Here is a 19,289-nt window from a genome sequence, read left to right as displayed (position 1 = left end):
TGTTAATTTCACAAATATTACCATTTTATTTTCTTTCTGGACTATAACATTCGAACATCTGAATATAACCTCTATAACATTCCTTTTTTCAAGTACTTGGATTCTTAAAGCAAAAGTATACCTATTCTTAAACACATTAAAATACAAAACCAGAAACAAATAAAACGTGCTCGTCCGCACTATTTTGGTAACTGCACTGTATACCGGTACCGACTGCCGTATTCGAATCTCAAAATATTCACAAGAGACGACACGTACTAGATCCATTCTAGATACGTTATATGTAGTTTAGATATTAACTAGTTCTCTTTTGCAGCGCAATTCGGGCAACCAATGTCACTTTTACGTTAGATAGCGTTAGATATCTATTATAGATGTGAATTAGATCTCTAAGTCATATCCTGTGGAAATCGTTCAATAGTATCTCCAGAATCGCGCAAATGTCAAATTTGACAGGTTAGATCTTAAGCATATCGTTATCGTAGGATCTTGGTGATGTCTAAAAGATATTTAATAGATGTCTATTTCAAAATCCGAATCGGGCCCATAGTCGCGGACGGTCTAGAACCCGACCGATGAAAGGAGCCAAATATACTAGAGATGAACAAATGAGCTTGTAGACAGACGTCCCGCGGGTATAACGACTCGTCCTGGACGGTACGGGACGCCCATTCATAATGTACAGGTTGTAAAACATGAGCCAACTCTAAATATTGTGGGTTATCGCCTTTCAAGCGGTCGCTCACTGTGGCCATTGTGATTCGGTCTGTAATTTATGATCATCCAAATGTTTTGAATCCTTCAACATTATAGGGATTTATCGCAAATTCCCAATAACAAAGTGTCGTAATAGACTATTAATTAAATAACAAAACACAATGTACAAATTATAGTTGTATGGGCACTTAAATATTTATTTTATTTTATTCTGTTTTTAGTATTTGTTGCTATAGCGGCAACAGAATTACATCATCTGTGAAAATTTCAACTGTATACGAGTAGTTATCTCGGTTCATGAGATATAGCCGGGCGGACAGACGGACGGCGGAGTCTTAGTAATAGGATCCCGTATTTACCCTTTGTATACGGAACCCTAATGAAATAAAAATATTATTCAAATAATGATATCCTTACAAATGGTTAAAATTGTTTACGTTACCAGATGTTATCATTAGGTAGGTAGGTATAGTAAATGATAGAGTGGAAAGGAGCAGCGAGTCCCACACACCGTGCGTAAACGCATTCCCACTTCGTTACCATAGTTACAATACCGTGTGCTAAGCTAAAAAAAGTTAACTTACTACTTGATGCACATTAAAATCTTGTAAAACACCTGCGTCAAAACAAAAATTGTTAGCGTTTCCTCGTCGGGAGCGCTCGTTCTACCTGTGCAAAGCCAGAGCTCCATTTCAAAGGAACACAAGCAATATGTCTTCCTAGTTTTAATTTATTCTCACATCTCAAGACAACTAATAACAGAGCCCCTCCTCCCCGCCCCTCGCCGTGCTCTTAACAGATTTAAATGCGAAAACTTGATCCTGCAAAGTTACGGCAGAAAAACGAGCAAGTTCGCAACAACCCGCCTTCTTCGAGTTTCTTCATATTAAAGTTAAACAGACTCAACACAGCCGGATAAACAGCGCGTCAACTATTAGATGTCTTTAAACAGAGTAAAGTCTATTTGCATGTAACTGTAAATTTTTTAACAAATTGTCAGTTTCTAAGTTTTTTTTTCTATAAACTGTTTTCGTTTTATATGTTATAATATCGCTAACCTTAGCTACATCACATATCCTATGCTCAAGATATCGTAAAGATGTGTTTACCTAGTCCTATTCTTACGAAATAGCAAAGATATGTTTACTTACTGATAAAACGTGAATCCACATTTTAGTGTCCATCCATGCGTGATAGAGCGCGCTCTGCGAATATATATCATTTGAGCAATAACCCGCCCGCACGTTGATGTCCGCGATGAAATACGGCCGACGTCTGTCTGCCGTGCCGTGGCCCTGCCGCCGCCAGATGTTGCGCGGGAGCGGGAGATTGCGCGCGCGCACTGTATGTAGGTATAGGTATACCTACTCTAAGCATACGTACCTATCTTCAGATTTTGAAAAAAAAAACAATAATTTTGTATTTCACATTACTTACTCCTGATGGCACAGACACGGTAACATATATGTACTACTTACATACATAGTAAGGAGAACTTTTGTTTCTGTTTGTTTGTGTATAAAATAATATGTTCCCATTTTGCTCCGAAAGTGCTTGGCCGATAATGCGTTAAAAATAATATAATAATTTCTTATCTACCTATTTTACGACTGTTATGCGTGGTGTGGCGTGTGGCTATTCGATATGCTAAAAAGGGCAAGGGAGAGCCTTAATATTGATGCTACACGTAATTCCATTTAAAAGGACGTTATTATAGGACTGTAGTATACCTACTACGACTAGTGTACCTACCTATGGTACGAGTGCTGCGATATATTTCATAACATTTAATAGCTTTCAATTCGAAAATTGGCCGCCATATACCTACTTAAGTTTAAGAGCTTTTCGATTACGTAATAACGTTCCCGACGTCGATCCTCAATAGGCATTTATTGACCACCTATTTATATTTCACCTGCCAAATGGAACTCACTAAAATGAAATCGCATTTCGGCCTTTCAACCATTCAGTGGGCCAAAAACAATAAATTACTGGAAGAAGCGGCCGCGGCGCGGAGAGGGGGAGGTTCGCCCTACTTTAATGATACGTATAAATTTAATTCCGTAAGTTACTCGCAAAGTTTTAGGATCACTGGAAACTGGCATTAAAGAAAATTGCTGAAATCGTTTTTAATGAAACAGATGACGAATGTTTCGTAAAGCTACCTACTCCAGTTGATTGAAAGTGGATATTACACTTTTTATAGACAATTAGTATTCGAACAGATTTTTTTTTTTTTGCTGTTGACAGACAGCATCGTTGTATTAACTGGGACAAACAATAAATTGACGGGCTGTCGACTCAATGCAAAATTGTCTAAGAATCTCTCTTCCAGCGCAGTTTTGCATTTTACGTCATTAAAACTGGTGTATAAACGTGTGAATTTTCATAATAATATTTATGATGTGCTCCGAGATACAAGACTGGGTATATGAAACAGTGCCGCACTTTGCGGGGATCCCACCTTAAAAAGCGTGATCTTGTGATGCGTTATATGCGAGTAAAGACGACATATGAATGTCAATTACAGCTACATTACTGTCGCAACAATACTGCGGCAGCGTTGATATCGCAACTGTATCTGACAACTTCTTTGATAACATGAGTGACGTTCACTGCCGCGATTATGACGACCATCCATCAATCATTATATCAGGGTAATCGACAGATACAGCAGCAGCTACAGAGCCGCCGCGCCGCCCACCGTCATCTGGCGCGATCTGTATCAAGTTCATTCGGGTCAGTGAATCGCAGTTGGAGATTTGGATCCGGCCCGGATATATGTAACTCCAATTATAAGTCAATCACAAGATCACTTGGATCAGATTAGACCCATTATCACGATTCTAATCTGATTATTATGCCGTCACGCTCCTAATTGCCAGGGATAAGTATACGTACAGATATGTCTGTTCCATCTGTCAGACAGATATGTTTGGCGAATAATGGCGAAAATAGGTCAATGTATACCGGAAGTTAAACACATATCTTTCTACAAAAAGATCTTTTTGGCGAACAAGGTAGCAAATAACGTATACTTAGTCGACGTCAAAAAGTATTATGAGAAGTATTATGAACGTTCCGTACGGTCAGCCAAGGTATACAACTTTTCGACTCCATCAATCAGATGCTAGAGTCAAAAGTGGTAGACCACTGTCTTGGCTGACTATACCTCAAACTGAAAAACGGATACCTTTTGTCGTGGAACGTCACATAAATTTACTATTTCATATCTAGTGAATCTCTAATTAATTTCTCGAATCGCGGCGCCAGCCGCCATAAGGTTTCTATGGCGTGGAACGTCACATATCTTTACTATTTCATATTTAGTGCATCTCTTATTCATTTCCCGAATCGAGCCGTATGAGGCAAGTAATATACTCTTACCTACAGTACAAACAGTAGGGAAAAATCTGAATAACAGTAAAAAAATAGTTTTAGTAGTAAGGAACCCTCACTACCCTTAGTTAGCGAGTCCGACCGGTTTTTTGTGGTAAGGAGAAAAAATTTACTTGCCCTGTACTTAATTGAAAAACTAAGCGCACACTTGTAAGACAATTGAATAAAACTTTCAGGTGCTAGCTACCGAGGTGCGTGGACGGTGGTACAATCTATACAGTGTCACGACCACGACTGCGCGCCCCCCGGTGCTCGCCCCTACCCACTGTCCCCTCCTCGCAATTTCATACTAAATTATGTAAGAAAGAATAATACTTATGTAAAGCACGTCCGCTCCAAGAAAAAAATTAATGAGGAGCTGCGCGGATTAAAGAATGTTATCTATTACATTTTATATCACTGAATTATTAACAGCGTTGACCAGCGAGAACATTCCATTCCACATTTTTTTACTAGATGTTTTATCGCTATAATATTTATCCAATTGGTCGCCTGTAGTTTACCTCTTCTCTCCTCTCCTCTACGTATATTATTTTCTTCCAATGCGGTGTGAAATAGATAATATTAAGTAGTATATGTACTGTCACAGTACTACTGTGTTGTTATACTGACAAACATAAAACAATATGATTTGGGCCCTACTATACCTAGTTACAAGATGGTCTCGTATGTATGTAGGTACGCTCCGAGACAGTCTGTCTGTGCGGGCACGCCACGTTATTGACTCGAGAAAGTTATTTAATTGGGGCAGGAACCAATCATAAGTTCCTGATTGATTGTGTGCCCCTTTGGCGATGGATCACGCGCCGAGGGACGAGACGAGGCCACACTTATTGTTATTAACCCACTTTAAAAAGAGAATAATAAATAAATAATAATAAATATTTGAGAACAATCTTCAATGTATGTACAATTCGTCAAAATGTTTAGTTTTTTCTCCAGTTTTGAATCAGCAAGACCGATTTCAATAATGATTTGTTATTACGTAGGATTTGTTAATTAGATAGATCCTCGAGAAATCAAAGAAATTATTCACATATTATATGAATAATAATCAGGGTGCGTATTTTAGGACAGGGTGGCTATCCTTGATCGGTGACAGCCTGCATTCTGAATAATTAATAAAACTTTATAAAAAGTCGACTCGCGACGTCACTAACTGACAGTTATTAAGCATGGGTGCTTCGTAATTGGATACGAAGTTTTGTGATGAAAATTCTGAAATGAAATTAACACCAAAAGTTTTTGACAAATGATTGGCTTATAAATCTTCGAGCAGACTTGTACCCTGCGACATAGAGGGCGCTAATAACTGCGGTTGCGTTGCTCATAACAATTTAAGCGAGTAAAATTTATAATTTGGCCTAAAACGTGGATAAAGGTAACAGGGCAAATAATATTTCTTGCAATGTAGGTAGTAGGTACACTTTTTATTTTCTCTGCTAAAGACAATGTTTTTATGTCATAATGATTGTTATTTCTAAAAGTTCTCGTAAGTCGTAACTCAATCTCGACTCCTCGGTTTATTGTTTCCCCTCACTGCCCCTTTGAACGATTCGCCCTCATGCATAGAATAGAGGCAATGTTATCTTGCCTGACAAAAATTAAATTCTCCTAATACTTTCGTATTTTCTAGTCCTCTAACCTTACATTCGAATATTGAAGCCGGCCGCTAGCGGAAGCTATCAAGTCCAAAAATAGTCGCGTTTTTCATTTGTAGTCCTCTTTCGCACTCATTAAATGTTAATATTCGTGATCTGGGGGCTCACTTTGTAGCATGACAGATTAATTATTCCTATTGACACGTCAGAGCCCACGGCTAGTTGAAACGTTACGTTATTACCTGGATGAGGCGTCGTGGGACCTCGGTCGCTGTAATTGGACCATTTGGGGCCGATCACCAATAATTGAGTTTGTGGGTCCGCGTTAGCAGATTATAGCAAATCGGAGCCGATTTACGGATAGTTAGGAAAAGTAATTGATTGTGTATGGTCTTGAAGGGTCGTCTTTGTAGCTTGTCAGAAATGTATAGATTAAAGGAGTAAGATATAGGTAACATAGGTAGTCCCATTGAAGTTAATAGTTTTTTATTTCTAGATAAACAGTTTACTGGCTATGTCCGAATATTTCTTTGCGTGGTTTCTTAATTTCTTATATATAATATTTATGTGTCTCAAGAACAAGTCCGTCTAACTAAATCCTAAAATGATTTTTTTTCTCATAGATTGCTGATTGTGTTTATTGAATAGTGTTTTGTCATTTTTATCAAGTTTACTAATTCATACTAACAAAAACAAAGACAGATAAATACAGGCAAAGATTAATGTAGCGGAATGTACAGTCAGCATTGATAGTAGTGAAAGAGACAACGCGACTAAAGTATCTGCCGCGCAGGAATACGGTTCCGAATAGACATTCTGCCGTATTCGAACTTCAAGATATTCACAAGAGACGACTCGTACTAGATCCATTCTAGATACGTTATAGTTTAAATATCAACTAGTTCTCTTTTGCAGCGCAATTCGGGCAACCAATGTCACTTTTCTAGTAGAGTAAGATATCTATTAGATGTGAATTGGCTCTCTAAGTCATATCCAGTGGAAATCGTTCAAGAGTATCTCCAGAATCGCGCAAATGTCAAATTTGACAGGTTAGATCTTAAACATATCGTTATCTTATCTTGGTGATGTCTATAAGATATCTAATAGATGTCTATTTCAAAATCCGAATCGGGCCCATTATATCGCTATCGTTCGCGTTCAAAAGTATTTCTCACAGTCTATTGGTTCTACATACATACAAAGACATGTATATTTTTGTTAATTTATCAGAGAATGGTAGATACTATTACGCGTAATGTGTTACGCACTACACTTGGTGGTGACGGTGGTAGAGATGCGGTGATATCAAGCAGCATGCAGGATGCGTTCCGGTTCCGCTTGCGAGAGTAAAATAAACAATTTGGGTTTATTCCAGAAAACAACAATAGGGAACAATATATAAAAATAAATGTGTCAATAATGTATTTGCTTAATCCACGCTCGGTCGCCTAAGTACATACAGGATAATATGTATGTGTATGCAAAAACATAAACATCGCCACAACAAATACCTACAATTACGAAATATGTACTATTTTACCACTATAAATGTCATCAAAGTACTAAAATTAAGTGTAGGTATAACACTAAACAATCCTCGCGACGTAGGTCGACCCCGACCTACGTCGCGTGTGGCCCCCGCGGCGAGGGAATAAGTAGTACGACCCTTACCAACTAATAAACCTACACCCATAATACAAGCTAATTAGTTTAATATGACTACTCTTTTATTCACGCTAAGATACCTACTCTATCCGAGAACAAAACATGTTTGTACACCCGTAATTTCCATTATATATCGTTTTTTTATTTTTATTGAGTTTTCAGAAAAAACGTGAGTAACGGCGCGATTCGAACTTTAAGATATTGCGCCGTTAGACATTCACTAGATATGAAATAGTAAAGATATGTGACGTTCCACTGCAAAAGGTACCTTATGGCAGCTGGCGCTTACGCTTATTATTAACGCCGCTCCAATATTCAGTCGGAGTAATGGTACCTTTCGCCATGGAGCGTCACATATCTTTACTATATCTTATCTAGTGCATCTCTAATTCATTTCCCGAATCGCGCCGTAAGTATATACATTTCAAAATCGTCTCCAGAAGCTCTACTATGAGTTCCGTGAATGACAGTGAGAAGTGAAGATAGTGAGAAAGTTAAGGAAAATGTATGGAGTAATTGTACAGTGCCTCTACCGGTCACGTAAAGAACTAAAAATTTCAATTTGTACCATGAGTTACAAACGTTTTTACGCGAGTTTTCCATACTTGCCTAACTTCACACCTAAAACGCTCCCTTTCTAATTATATAATGAAAACTGAGCCAGAATTATTCTGCGTAAATACTTTACGCGAGTAAACGTGACAGATGTTATCGAAAAATACGTGCGTTTCCAACGTGACATTTCTGTCAACTTGTAAACACAACAAATACGCAGATTTTTCACGAGTAAGTATTAATGCAATTTTCAACGTAATATGTATAAATTTATAACAGTACGTGAACTTCAAGCAAAACTTTAAGGGGTAAATCAATTAATAACTCGATAAAAGGCTGATTTAGTACAAAGGTAATGAGATATACTTGACATCATATTTTCCTGTTTCTACTGCTACATTTGCGAAGATCACATTGCTTACGAGCAGTTTTTGGTTTTAGGCAAGAACCAACATTTCCATGAAAATCCGGATGGCATCATGTATGCAGCGTATGCATGTATGCAATAAGAATTAAGGCTCATTACAAGGAGCGGTACGATATGCTGCTGCTTTTGTTGCTGGGTGCACACTGCACATAACACATATAAGAATACCGCAAGACCTATTATAATATGTACGCAAGAATTCCTACGTATTTTATTAAGTATTATCATCTTACATAAAATAAAACATACAAATGTTCTATGAGTTTATTTATTTTTCTTTAATAAGTAAGTATAGTTTATTTTCCGATGTTCAAATTCTTGTGTTTGATACCTAGGTAATCGTTTTTCATGTCAATTTGGTAACAGGAAATATAAAACTTTCTTCAAAAACTTTTCGTGGTGGTTTAGAATCTGAAAATTTAAATAAGGTTTAAACACATTTATTGCCAAAAACCCGCTGCGCTGCGTGGGTTCATTTTGTATTGGAAATGGGGCGCTTGGCACTGAAATATACTCGAGATCATTTACTATAAAATTAAGATCGCTATTAAGGTCAGGGTCTGTGCGGAAAGAGAAGAGTCGTAGGTATAATGTATGGGCTCCCCTACATTTCACAACTCTTCTCTTTCCGCACACTCTATTTGATAATGGTACTTAGCAGTATAGGAGACGGCCGTTGTTATGATGCGGACTGAAGCGGACCATAATATAATATATACCTATTTTAGTATTTTAAGATTTCTTCTCATGTGTGTACTATTTTCATCATAGGTAATAAATATGTAGCCAAAAGTAGCCTGTATAATCGCGCCATATACTTTGCTTCCTATTTTTTATTAACACGCAAAGTTATAATTTTAACTCGTTAATTAATGATGTTTACGTAATTATCATATTTTGCAATTTTTTTCTTGAATACAATATATTTTATTTTATACATTGTTTACTAATATTGATGTGTTTATTATTTTCGTAACTATGGCAACGTCAAATCTTAAAAAAATTTAGAATGAAGGTTGAGTCAGTAACAAAGTGACAAAATTGGTCTTAGAGCATTTAATAACTGGAGTGGTCATTGAGTGCTTACTGTTAGGATTAGGGTTCCAAGCAGGAAAAAAAAGCTTGTTTTAACACCAAATAATGTTTCTTAATCTCAAGCAAGACTACATAGTAATGGCGTCTCATACAAGAAGAAAGAACAACTACATTTGTTTTATATTGACAACCGAATAAATCAAATATCATAGGGCCCGATTCGGATTTTGAAATAGATATCTATTAGATATCTTTTAGACATCACCATCAAGATACTCGTAGGATAACGATATGTTTAAGATCTAACCTGTCAAATTTGACATTGGCGTGATTCTGGAGATACTCTTGAACGACTTCCTCGGGATTTGACTTAGAGATCCAATTCACATCTAATAGATATCTTACGCTATCTAACGTAAAAGTGACATTGGTTGCCCGATTGCGCTGCAAAAGAGAACTAGTTGATATCTAAACTATAACGTATCTAGAATGGATCTAGTACGTGTCGTCTCTTGTGAATATCTTGAAGTTCGAATACGGCAGATACCTAGTCTATATTCTTTTTTTTTTGTTGACAATATTACTCACCCCTGTGCCGAAAAACTTGCACAATTGTGCAAACTTTTGTATGGACTGACATGGCTATTTGTACGTTACGTACAAATCATGTAGAAATAGCAATACATTTGACGTCCCCGCGTTTTGTAAAGAAAATGACAGCGATGACATCTCCTTTCTAAATGCTCTAAGTGGCGGGTAGAGGTAAAGGAATACAATCTCCATGTAATTAATTAATGAAAAAGTCTCCGTCAAAAACCTTAAGAGGGAAGTATACTATAGTAGTACCAATAAAAGTCTGCAGCGGATTTGATAGCCCACGCAGCTTAAGTGTTATTAATTTCATAGAAGTTTGACGTTTAAAATGACACTTGCACTGCGTGGGCTATCAAAATCGCTGCAGACTTTTTACGGTCTGACTATACGTCGTAATCGTCCATACAAAAAGAGAAAACGTTTTTCCACTTCTAAATACGAGAAACTTCCATTCTCCATGATTTTTAGTATGGTATTGATACAATGAAAAACTAGGTTTATGGGTTTTCTTTTTTCGCTACTCTGGAGAGATTTAGAAAAATTATAATAGCTGACAGCGTGCCCAGTTTTTGCAAATATTCTCCCATAAAGGAGTTTTCTCATAAAGTCATAAAGGATTCTCTTTACCTCTACCCTCCATATTCACGGCTACCATCAGTATATGTATCATTACTTTCTGTGCATCTCACTTGCACTAATATGCGAGAGCGAGATGCATAGATAGTAAATTACGTAGACGTGAGAAAATGTGTCAATTTTCTTATTTAGTTCTTTAAGTGAGTCCTAGAGGCGCTGTATAAAACTCCGATATAACTCTTGCTCTGTTTTTTAGTATACTTAGAAAGGGACAGCATCGTTTGGAGTGGAGTGAAGTTAGGTACATACGAGTAAGACCGTAAAGAAACGTAAAACGTGACACACGGCACGTTTATTCACCGAGTGTAAGTGAAAAATACTCTGCCAACTGATGGTAGAGGCACAGTTTCGTGCAACACCTCTGCGTGACAGCCTCTGCTACGCGTGCGTGCTACGGTACGAGCTACGCGGCTACGAGCGCGAAGTGCTCTACGCCAACATCGCTATGCCTCTATACGCTCACATTATTCATATTTATCAAGATGACCCTTAGGCCACACAACAAGTATTTTCTAAAATCAAATTAGATACTGATCTAATTATTGGTAAGAACTGTCTTACGTAATTTAAATAAAAGGATAAATATTTTGAATACACAAATATTTAGTTTCTCTGTATAACGACATTATTATTAAAAAATATGATACTCGTATATATATACAGTATGATATTAATGTCACATAACGGATGTCACTGTTACATTACATGGTCAAAAAATAATTGTATGGATCCAGCAACGCTATTAAAAATATTTATTATAATTATGGTTTAAATTCCTCCGTGGGAGGGCAGCCTAACTGTTTTTAGTAAATTGCGATAGAATACCTACGGTAAACAATTGAATAAAATTTCATACAGGCACTCATTTCAACTTGCGGTCTATTGTACAATAGGTTTTATAAATTTCACATCAGAAAATTCTCTATTAGAACTGTTCCTTCCAACCACAGCGGTAAACATAGTTAAGTAAACAATTCCTGTTTTCCTGGAATAGCAGCCATCAATTGGCGGTGGGTGTCGGCGTCGGGTAATTGATAAATAAATCATCGCGATACGAATACTCGTAGGAACGGCGGCGGCTCCATTCATCACACGCAATCACAATACAGTTCGCGCGGAGGTTGCTCCTTCCTATTCGCGAAGCCGCAGTGTACCTACATACGACTGTGAACGCTATAGTCCCTAATCCTTAGTCTCGTAATACTCAGTTCTAGTAACTTTCATAATTTTTATAATTATAATATGAAATTAATAAATATAAATATTAATTAATTCGAATATACTGGTAATTTAATTACCCACGTCATCTTTAGAGGTTTCTATCGTGTACTTCTAAAACATAAGATAAAACAATACTGTCAGCCCAGGTTTCACTGGTCGTGGTCGAAACGTCGAAAATAACGTTGTCGTCATTGGTCTGAAATAAATATAATTATATTGATTTGATTGGTTGATGGAAAATTATGAAGGAAGCAAATTAATAATTCGATAGACCCGGTTTAAATAAGTTGTAATATGAATACTCTGAGTAAATTCGGGAAATCACAGAGATAGGTAGAAGGGTGTGTAGTTTGCGAGCCTCAGAGCCCGCCACAGACCAACCCCTATAGACCGAGCTTATAGGACGACTCGCGGTCACCGCACGTATGGTGTATAGGTCAAATATAAGATTGCTCGCGCGCCGCTCCGATCAGTTGCGCCCAAGGTTACGACCTGTTAGCAGTGTGCACGAGTCTAAGAAAATAAATCGTAAACTATTGAATTCATTGAGAAATCATAGGATATTGCAGCTTAAAATAATGCGGCAAGTCATCTAAGACTTCTACTTACGAAACAGATGGAATAACCTCCCACAGGAAAGTCAAATTAATTATTTCATTGAATAATGTTTCTTGTCCGCGGGGTTCATTTTATACTGGTCAGTAAGCAGAGGCGAAGTATGTCCGTCCCTTTTCGTCAACTTGAAAATTCAATGCGCTATCCCTCGACTAGTGATGTGACGATGATGGTTTCGTCAGTTGCGGAAACTTCGTGCTTCGTCATACCGTATTGTACCATTTTAGACATAATATATAGGTAATATGTTGTGTAAGTTTTTTTAGAATCCTCTAGGCCAGCGGAGCAGTTAGGCCGCATGTTATAAGATTGACCTGATGATGAACTTCAAAGACGTGCGAGGGAACTCGGTGTTGGTTTGTGATAGACATATATTATATGGGCTTTTTAGAATCCTCTAGGTGAGCAGTTGGGTCTCATATCACGAGATTGACCTGATGATGAACTTCAAAGAAGTGCGAAGGAACTCGGTGTTGGTTTGTGAATTTTGTGATAGACATTTGTTGTATGGGTTTTTTAGAATCCTCTAGGTCAGCCATTCTCAAAGTGTGTTCCGCGGAACCCTAGGGTTCCGCAAAGCCTCTGTTGGGGTTCCGCGAAAATACTTGTAATAATAAGAAAAAAACAATAGGTATATCTGGTCGACAGTGACGAACGAAAATATTTAATTTGGGGTCCGTCAAATATTTCGCTTTCCAAAAGGGTTCCGTCACCAAAAACGTTCGAGAACCGCTGCTCTAGGTGAGCAGTTAGGTCTCATGTCACGAGATTGACCTGATGATGAACTTCAAAGAAAGAAAATTGTATGATATTTTGGCGACTATTTTTCTCGTATCGAAAGAGATTGCGATTCTGAGTACATATAATATAAAATTTCTAAATTTTAAAATTCGAGTTCTGGGTAATTTAAACAGAAATGCCCTAATATGTTAAGTTAAATTTTCAGGTACATTGTTAAATTACTTAATGAAATATTAAATTATTCAATATAATTATTAACTCTAAGTACACTAAATTGGTAACAATTTTACCACAATAAATTTCGGTATAACCGGTAGCAGTACCCACTACCTGTAATGAACATATCCCATCCCTACGCTTACACGTGTCAGCGCGCCATGTTTGGAACGACCAATCGCAACGCCGTGAGCACCCCTCCCGCGCCTCACAGTTTGGTGATTTGCGTCGGGAACAATATGGTCAATATTAGGTTTCTAGAGGCGGTGTTCTGTGGAGCCCGCAGACGGCGGTGATGGATGGACCCGCGCCTGTCCGCGGCGGGACGGAGGCCAGGGAGTTGCTCAGAAACGCTCTTAGCTAATATATTGTACGGGCCCGTTGCTGACCTAATGTAGCTATTATAATTATATACACTCAAGTTCTGAATATAGGTACATATTATAGGCTAGGTTTTGGGCAAATGTGATGTTTATTTACCGACTGGCCCTGGCCCAAGAAATTGCGCTGTCCATGAAAACGTCCATTAAGTCCGCAATTAATAGTACCTCTTATTGATGTGCAATAACATTTAAAATAAATAATAAAATAAAACGTGGAGGAACTTAACACAACTTATCACGTCTGTTAAAAATTACTGCTATTATTTATTATAATTATAATTTCATCTGCCTGAATGCTTATTGTGATCTTTTAACTTATACGCAGTTACGCCCACGTTATACGTAAGTAAGTAAAATAATAAGTTACTTAAGGTTATAATCTACTATATAAATATGATTTAAAATGTTTAGCAAACACTAAAGAAAGCAATGAGTTGTTTGTGCGGCCGGGGCGGGCCGGGCCGGTCGCGGCGCCCGGGGCCGGCACGCCGGACTGTTTTATGATAAACCGTAACATTTCACTAGATTACTCCACGCTAATTTAAAGACAGCTAAGCTGGGACTGTTTTGAGTGTACTTGTGCCTAAATATTATCTCGCGTCATCGGCACATTTGGTAAACAAAACAAATGGCAAATTAAAGAGGGGTTGATGTGAAAAGGCACTAAATAATCACAACTACTTACCAATACATTAGTTTGCTACTCAAACATAGATTATCTTCCGTTGGATCCCGTGTTATGATAAATAATAAAATTACACGACAACGCCCCCTTACTCCCCCTTACCATATTATGTTCTGATGCTCGTAAGTTTAAGACGCGAAAAAAATATCATACAAAGATTGTGATGCAACATTGATTTGCTATCGTAGCATACAATCTTAATATTATCTGATCTGCAAACATCGCTCGCGCATTAAATTGCGGATGAATTCTGCCAGCTCCAGTGGTTTACGATGAATTGAGCACTTTTTTCTACCACCCTTACCTACAGAAACAGTAAGAGCCACTTGTACCATCCAGGGATAGTCACTAACTCGAAGTTAACTGTTAACACAGGGTTAAATTTAAATGAATAAATAGATAAATAAATAAATATTATATAAATAAATAAATAAATTGTACTGGTAACTCCGGTTTTAACCGGTTAACCCCGAGTTAGTGGCTAAGCCTGGATGATGCAAGTGGCCCTAAGCCAAACTAGCTCTTTCCATATTATGTAGTTCCTCCATCTAGTGTATAAACCGTGTTTTTACTGTAGTGCGCGATGTCAGGTCAGGAGTCATTATCGCGGAGGGCCACAATATATAACTAGTGATGCGAGCGCCATTACCATCAGCGGTGTTGAAGCGGCTGACGACCGCGGGGGTCCCGGGGGGAGGGTACGGGGGGGTAGAAGGGAAACGAGCGACATTGTGATGCGTTCCTAATAATTATGTCAAAACGGAAGCTTGGGTAAAATGGGTACCTAATTATTTATATCGTGAAATGTTCCAATTAGAAAAAATAATATATGTAACTATTTTGATATACATAAGTATTATACGAGTAACATTAATTAATAACGATATTGCTCCAGGAAGCATATTCGGATCGGAATAACAGGTCATGAATTTGATCTGAATTTGTTAAAGGTGACCGATTAGTATCAAAAGTGACGTAACCGATTGTAGAAAAGATAGATCATAATATATAGTAAATCCTAGGTACCACACAAATACTACTATGTATCACGCGTAACAACCGTCAAAACACTCAATTGTTAATCGAATTCTTATGCAATAAATCGGAAGTTAAAACTGGTTTCCCAATATCACTTACAGATGCTAAGTAATATATATGGTAGGGGTGGTAGGACAGCATAGCGGCCGACTCTTAAACAAACTTCAAGGAAACTTGATTTGCTTCGAGATGTGACATCATTTTGCCTTAGTAAGGATGAACTTTAACTGGAGGAGACACCGACTCCAAACTGAACGTAGCCATCTTATCTGACTTGCAAAAAGTGCAAACTTTCGCCAACTTTGCTAAACTTTCTATATTAAAACTTAAAGATCATTCATCGTTGGTGAATCTTGAGTTTGGGGACAGATTTGCTACTTTTGTAGGTCTACATTCAATTCGTTGGAAAACAAAGCAATTTATGTCTTGACCTCAATTCTAATATCAGTCGAGATGACGTTTTATTACAGCTTAATCGAATAATGAGAGTCTTAATTTCCTAAGTCAAATAAAAGTATGTAAGTAAGTTGTAATGTCAGAATGTCGCGGAGGCCGCGCCGCCACCGGCCTCACGTCAACTACTCGCGACATGACAATTTCCGTTCACGTCACGCGGCGGTGTTCGGTCGCGCTTTTTGACGTCATTAATATTGCCAGATCTAAATGACTTTAAAAAAATATTGCATTCAGTTACTCGTGGCTGGCAGCAAAAACGTCGTTACTATAAAACGTTAAACGAATCGAACGTTATCGAATTAAACGTTCTGTTTATCGTTACAAGTGTTAGGTGACCCAAACCCAAACACACAACCGTAAAATAATTCAATGTCGTTACGAAACACAATCTAAAGCCGCCAACCTCCAAGACGTTCGTTTCACCCTAAAAACATTCTAGATGTCATATTCCAATAGCGGACTGAGAGCATGACCTAACTATCCCAATAAGAAATTTACTAATAATAATAAATACCTAAATATTCTGTTAGATATATTCAACAAGCACCCACTGTTAGCAATCGAAGCAGAAAAATAAATCCGAATGTGATCGCCGTCTCCGTAATCCGGCGTTTCGGAGATATCCGCGGAGCCGCTGCCACTCCGATCATACTCGTACATATTTATTTATCGTACACAATTACTTGTCTTGCCCGCCGCGGCGATGCACGATGAGCGAATCATTTGCGCTATGAATAACAACCTTTATTAGAGGTCGCGTCCTTAAATATTACAATTTTGTTAATATATACTTTGTATATAGAATAGTTTGATTAAGGTACTTAAGCGGTAATTTATATTAATGCCTCTCTATTTAATGAAACAAGTTGAATGTCAGCCCACGTAACTGTGTAATAAGTTCACAATTCACAAAATAGTCTATTGATAACTTCACCAAAATATGCATGTGCTTTAATCATGCTTCAACCTGCCCTCTAGGTATTAGCCGCTATTTGACACTGTATGTTTTTTTTTTGAGTAAGGAAGTTAATTTCATTATCATTTGCTCCAGGTTGCATGCGGTGAGGGCGCGGCGCCGGCGGGCGGCGCAACTTCCAGCGGACAACCACGTCCGCTCATCACAAGTAATAACTTTAGGCCTTTCGAAGGGTAAATAAAAAGCGATTTGTAGACCTCGTGAACCCCCAATAGCTCCTCGTTTTGACATAATCCAAGAATTTCATGAGCAAAAAAAAGATTCCTATAATTATCGAACACCGAAAATTTTACTAAAAAAGCGGCCAAGTGCGAGTCGGACTCGCCCATGAAGGGTTCCGTAGCAGCAAGTAACATAATAAAAATTGCGGTTTACGATTTATGACGAATTAAAAAAAAACTACTTACTAGATCTCGTTCAAACCAATTTTCGGTGGAATTTTGCATAGTAATGTACATCATATATTTTTTTTTATTTTATCATTTTCTTATTTTAGAAGTTACAGGGGGTGGAGTGGTGACACACATTTTACCACTTTGGAAGTGTCTCTCGCGCAAACTATTCTGTTTAGAAAAAAATGATATTAGAAAAAACTAAATAATATTGAGTTTTTTCTAATATTATAATTTTTGAAGACCTACCCATAGATAACCCACACGTAAGGGTTTGATGAATAATTTTTTTTTTTAGTTTCAGTTCTAATGTACGGGAACCCTTAAAATCTATTGTTGTTTTTTCTATTTTTGTGTGAAAATCTTAATGCGGTTCACAGAATACATCTACTTACCAAGGGTCAACAGTATAGTTATTATAGTTTCGGAAAAAAAGTGGCTGTGACATACGGACAGACAGACAGACAGACATGAGGAATCCATAAGGGTTCCGTTTTTTGCCATTTGGCTACGGAACTCTAAAAATACGACCTGTAGAAAAACAAGTGCGAGTCGGACTCGCGCACGAAGGGTTCCGTACCATAATGCAAAAAAAAAGCAAAAAAAAAACGGTCACCCATCCAAGTACTGACCACTCCCGACGTTGCTTAACTTTGGTCAAAAATCACGTTTGTTGTATGGGAGCCCCATTTAAATCTTTAATTTATTCTGTTTTTAGTATTTGTTGTTATAGCGGCAACAGAAATACATCATCTGTGAAAATTTCAACTGTCTAGCTATCAGCCTGGTGACAGACGGACGGACGGACGGACGGACGGACGGACAGCGAAGTCTTAGTAATAGGGTCCCGTTTTACGCTTTGGATACGGAACCCTAAAAAGTATACTAGAAACCGGCTTATAATGCTCTGCGTAGGTACTAAGGTGAGCTGCGAATGTGCGGGCTAGAGTCCTAGTAGATAACATCGAAATTCATAGATACTAGTGGATGGCGCTGAAGCTAATATACGGCGTTGCATGAACAAGAGATTTCCTTTGGCAGGATTGGTCCTTAGGACCCAGGGATGGATTCAAGAAGTGGAGCCACCGAGATTTATGATGTAAATTTTTAGGGGGGGGCTCTCAACTTGATCTTGATATCTGTATCATTTAAGCTACTAGGTCAAGTTTGGTTTCGTTTCCGTATAAATTGGGGGTGCCGAATTCATTTCTGATATCATAATGACACCATTCCGAAGTAAAAACACATAAAATATGAAAAAAATACTTTTTTTTAATTCCTCTTCACGCTTAAACTGCAGAACCAATTTAGTTAAAATTTGGTACAGAGATAGTTTGAGTCCCAGGGAATAACATAGCATACTTTTAATCTCAAAAATCATCTCTTAAGGGTGTGAAAAGGGAGGAGGTGTATGGGGATTCAATAACCGCTGAACCGATTTAGATAAAATTTGGTATAGAGATAGTTTGTGTAGTAACAATAAATACTCTTTGTATGAGTAGGATTAGCCTATGGCCTTTTGTGACAGTTGTGAATGTTTGAAGTGTTTCAGTTAGTTTTATGTTTCTTGCGAAATAAAAGTTCTTGTATTTTTCATGATGGAGTATTAATTAATTACCCATCCACAAAAGTACAAATACAACAATCTGGCGACGAGTCGACTACGAACAACGTGTGATAACATAAATAATAGTTAAAAGTGATTGTGTTGAATTTCGAGTGTGGAGTTTTCAGGTTATGAAAAAAACAAACGACAAAAGGTAATAGGAGAAATTATAAAATCCAGAATAAAGCCTAGATCCAAACAAAAAAGAAAGAGGAATATCGATATTGCACTGCAGAAAAACACGCAAATTATAAGATGTACTTGATTTCGAACTTGGAAGTTTTTACCGGAGGCAACTGGAATGCATACAAAGAACAACTGGAGTGTTTCT

The 19,289-nt window shown here is 37.7% G+C and overlaps 1 long non-coding RNA gene across 1 annotated transcript in view; it reads left to right on the top strand.

Annotated features, from left to right (window-relative positions):
* LOC134669760 (uncharacterized) overlaps positions 1 to 17,137 on the top strand; it is a 127,291-nt gene extending 110,154 nt beyond the window's left edge. Inside the window, exon 4 of the long non-coding RNA XR_010098972.1 lies at positions 17,036 to 17,137. This is a non-coding gene — a long non-coding RNA (uncharacterized LOC134669760). The remainder of the gene's footprint in view (positions 1 to 17,035) is intronic.
* The last annotated feature ends 2,152 nt before the right edge of the window (positions 17,138 to 19,289 follow it).

Source organism: Cydia fagiglandana, chromosome 13, assembly GCF_963556715.1.
Source record: "Cydia fagiglandana chromosome 13, ilCydFagi1.1, whole genome shotgun sequence".
In the NCBI taxonomy this organism is placed as follows: Eukaryota; Metazoa; Arthropoda; class Insecta; order Lepidoptera; family Tortricidae; genus Cydia; species Cydia fagiglandana.
This window is presented reverse-complemented; position numbering and strand designations above follow the sequence as displayed.